This window comes from Apaloderma vittatum, unplaced genomic scaffold (assembly GCF_000703405.1).
Source record: "Apaloderma vittatum isolate BGI_N311 unplaced genomic scaffold, ASM70340v1 scaffold16155, whole genome shotgun sequence".
NCBI classification, from domain to species: Eukaryota; Metazoa; Chordata; class Aves; order Trogoniformes; family Trogonidae; genus Apaloderma; species Apaloderma vittatum.
The window spans coordinates 22,312-26,959 of record NW_009717780.1 but is presented as its reverse complement, the minus strand read 5'-3'; positions in this window follow the sequence as shown (position 1 = coordinate 26,959).

Sequence of the window (4,648 nt, the reverse complement as noted above, 5' to 3'; positions counted from 1 at the left end):
GAGGAGGGCTGTTCTGCCGCCTTTTCCTCCTCAGAGGCACGATGGTGCTGTGGTTTCGTTGCAGCAATATGGGCCGCCTGCTTCTGCCCGTTTCTTTAGGGCTTGGCTCTCGGTCCCCCTGGCTGTGAGGAGCAAGCAAGCTGCTGTCCTGGCTCCCAGTGGCTCCAGGTAAGCTGGTTTCAGTGTTATGATTTGCAGAGATGTAGGAAGGCTTAAATGTGGCTTCTAAGACATGACAACAAATCTAAGCAGGAGACACCCGGGCAGAGGTAACAGAGCTGCTTGCAGGCTCACAGACAAAGCGGAGCAAGTCGGGAGGGCGTTTCTCCTCCAGGGCCTGTGCTCCCCACATCACTTGGTGTGTGCTGCCCAGAGCAAATGCTGAAGCTTTCTCGAGACCTGGGCCTGAGCAGCAGCACCAGACAAAATTCTAACCAAGGGTGAAGCAATCCTTCAGTACAGGGGTGAGGAGTGGTGCTGCTCAGCCTCTTTTAGTATCGTTCTTTTTTTATTTATCCAAGTGGGTTGTTTTATGGCACAAAGTACTTTGCTGTAGGGTGCTGGATTGCCTCTGACACTTCTGTAATTCTCCATTACTTTTTTTTCTTTAAATGTGCAGGTGTACAACAACAGTGTTCCTGCCCAGACAGCACCCTGCTTGGTGAGTGTAATGGATGGATTTAATTTCCATCTTTTACAATTCTTTGGGGACCTGCTGGGATTTTTATTTTTTCCTCTCCTATTTTTACTGAAGAGGGAAAATTTTGCACCTCCATAAAGGGTAGTGGGAGTGGGTAGCTAGCAATACAGGACAGGCACACCATTAGTCACGCAGCTAGGCATAAAACTTTGCCTCGTTTTGGTATCTCTGCCTCTCATTTTAAAAGGAATAAGTCTTTACGTGTTAAACACGGCAGCTGTTCACAGGAGAGACCTCCCATGTGCTGGCACTGTTGCTCCTCCAGCTCCGATCTGTGGGGTCCAAAGCGCTGGCACCTGGGATCTCTGCGTGACATCCGCGCTGGGAGACAGCACTTTGAGGACAGATCTGCTGGAAATGCTGGTGCAGAGTTAAAGGGGATGAGTCAGACCTGACTCCTGTCACACCGCCGGGTCTGTCCCTGTGCTGGCTCTGGTCGTGCTGAGCGGCCAGCCCACCGCTCGCCCACAGGCTGCTTTTGGCTCCGATTTGCCATTTAGAAGGGGCTCTTTGGGCACGCAGCTGCCCAGAGCAGCTTGGGCACACCCTGCAGCGCTCAGGTGAGGGGGAAATGAGAATTGCTGCAGACCCAGTAAGTCTAAGTCAGCCCTTCCACAGCTTTTGGTGTGTCCCTCGTCATCATTCTCCAGGGATAAAAGGAGTGATTGACTGAGCGGTGCAGGAGATGTGATAAACCCCACGTTATTTACCAAAGGAATATGCTGAGCTTTGCGCTGGCACTGGCTGAGCGACACTGATGTGCTTGTGGGCCACAAGACCGTTTTTACAATCCTGAATGAGAAAGCTGGGCCAGGACAGCATGATTTTCAGCTCATCAGGCTGGGCTGGCCACATGTTTTTCATCCATGCTTCATCCTGCCCGTATGTCTGTTAATGGTCCTGTCCTGCCTCCATCCTCAGGGACTAATTGCCTCACACTTGAGCAAATGTGCTTGGTGTTTAAAAGGAGTCTATTGGATGTGTGCGTATTCCGAAAGCCTCACAGGGCCCTGTTTCCTTTGAAGTGTAAAAACATCTGTCTGTCTCTGCTTCAGCAATCCCCTGCTCCATTTGCATCCCCTCTCTGGCTCAGCCTGGGGAATCCACCCCTGGCCCCGTGCCCCTCTGGCTTGGGCTGCTGAGAGGGCTCCCTGCCCCGGCCAGGTGGCACTTGAAGACGAGAAGTGCAAAGCTTTGGTCAAGGTGGAGGGGCGAGCTCAGCTTGCAACTCGGGGTGCCCGGGATGGAGCTATTTCTGAAGGCCAGATTCCAGCACTCCAGACTTTGGGAATGCTCTCACTGTGCATTTATCTGCCGTAGATGTTGATTAGGAAAGAGAGGAAGTAGCCCCTGGCGTCTCCCCACTGTGGTACTGGCTTTTCGTGCCAGACGGCACTGGTCAGTAAGGAAGTAAGGTCAGACCTGGGCTGCTTTTGAGAATCCACCATCCAGGAGCTGAACTGCACGTGGGCAGCCAGAACCTGTGCTGGTTCTCTGATGTACCTTTGAACGAATATTGATGAAATGCAACTGGGTCCCTGCTCTGTGCGTGGGCAATTTGGCTGTGATTCTTCTCATCCCACCTGCCCTGGATGGGCTCCTTGTCCCCACCGGGGTGTTTTCACAGAGGAACAACCTCACAGGAACGACCGGATGGCTAGAGCCAGGACTAAAGCTCTGTCACTCCCTGGTTATCCCCGCAGTGGTGGCCAGAGGACGGTGCAGATAAATCCAGGCCTGGACTGCAGGGGCTGCCTGTAGCCGCTGCCGTCTGAGTGTTAGGTTTCCGATTTCAGTGGGGGCCTCAGCAGAGCAGCCGTAGCACCTCGCTGTTGGAGGCAGTAAATGGGCTCCCATCTGGTTTTAATGATCAGTAGCACTTTGGTGCTTGTTTATTCCCATGTTTTATGCTTCAGCAATAAAATGCTGCTTCAGTTTGTTCAATGTATCCTGGTGCTGGATGGAGATGAATTCTCAGCCCCTGACAAAGAGGTCCCAGCGGTGCGCAGGATGTTTTTTTTAGACAGCTGGGCTGGATCAGATGTTGTAGTGGCAGTTAGTTGAAAATACAAATGTCAGCAGACAGTGTAGAAAGTAGGGAGGGCACCTCATTGTGTGCCTAGAAAAGAAATCTTGTCCTTGGCTTAGAGGAGGAGACTTTTAGTTGCAGGTACTCGAGGAAATTTTAGTTCCAAAATGCTGCCCATGGCAGTCACTTGGCTGCAGCGTTGTGTTTGAACCCTCCCATGCTGTTAGAGCAGTAAAATAGCGGTGGAGATAGCAGAAGTGCTGGCAGGGCCATGTCTTGCCGTGGGCGTAAGCCAGCTGTGCCGCAGGTTAGCAGTGCTGCAGCGTGCAGGGCAGCTACGGCGGGACTGGGAGTTAAGAAAATTCTCTGGAGTGAATGCAATTCAATATTAAGTTAATCTAAGGAGACTGTTTGTAAGGGGCTGTGAGGATTCCTAATGTTGCTCGCTCTGCCTAGCGCGCTTGTGTTACCTGGACGCATCCGGGAGTGGAGAGCCCGTCTGCGGCAGCCCTGGTGCTGAGGGGATCGTCCTCCGAAGAGAGTAACGGTCTGCACGTCTCTGGCAGTCAGTATGTGGGGATCGTGAATCATTTTCTTCAAATGCTAGTTAAGCTTTTCAGCACGTCTAAACGTGACTCTGTCCCGTGGGGTAGGTGGGGACAGTAAGGCAAAGAGAGATTGAAGACAGTAACCCACAGAAGGGAGAAATGGGCTCTTTGTCTCCCTTTTGACTTTTATGGGAACCTGGAAACCTTTTACTTTCTTATGTCCCGTTTGTCTTCTATCCTAGTAGTAGAGGAACAGTCTCCTCCAATTTATTTCCCAGGAGTATACGTACTCCTTGGAGGATCTTTGGCTCTTACCTCTAAAAAGTATTGATTTTCAGCAAGGAGGTGCTTTTCCCCAACTGTTTGTCAAGGCTTGGAGCTATAGGTGGCAACTACCAGAGAGAAGGGTTTCAACAAACTAATTAACCCCCTTGCGAGTTGCTCGAGGTCCATTCCCTTGGTGCTGCTGATGTTGCATTTGTGCTAATTTCCCCTGGAAGGGGGAGCAATTAAAGGAAACTTTTTCTCGGGCTGCTCTTACACGTCAGGAGGAAGGAAGGCAGCCACTGCTGCATTTGGTTATTGCTTTCCCCAGTGTCATCCACCCAGCCACTGCTGGAGCCAGAACTGGGCTCCCCAGCAACACACATTTGGAGCACACCACCAGGTCCCAGCCGCGTGCGAAGCAAAACCAGCCCCTCAGCCCCCAGCAGGTACCCTCCGAAATGGGGCTCCAGGTTACACCAAATGTGTCGCCTCCAGCTTCCCAAACAAACACGGGGTGTCAGTGTGGAGAGAAGGGAGTTTTGCAGGGGTGAGCGGGTTTTGCCATCATCTCGTTAAGAAGGGCTGCGGGCTCCTCCCCAGGGTGAGCCTCTGGCTTTCAATTGCAAATGAAGCAACGGCAAACTCTTCGCAAAGAAACCTCCCTGGCCCAGAGCTGGGTCCAGCATCTTGGCCTTTGACTCACCCTGGTGGTGTGAAACTCCTGGACTCAGGTCAGAGCTGTGTCCTGGTGCTCTGCAGAGAGGAAACCCAGATCCCTACAGATGCTCCTGGGAGCCTTGTGCTGCTGGAACCCAGCGGGGCTCTGGGTGGCGGGAGACAGGGAGGGCAGGCGGGCATCGGGACTCCGTGCTCATCCTCGCGCTGCTCCCAGCCCAGACAGGGGGACGATGGGGACAAACAACGCTGTGATTCCTGGGATTTGGGCTTGGGACAACCTGTGAGCTGCGGTGCGAACTCGAGTCCAGACTATAAAGTACTTCACAGGGCTGTCCCAATTGCCTGGCCTATTAGTTTTATGGACAGGGATATTGTAAAGGTGCAGCTGATCTCCTTTTACCATGGTCATGAAAATGTGTCCGGGGG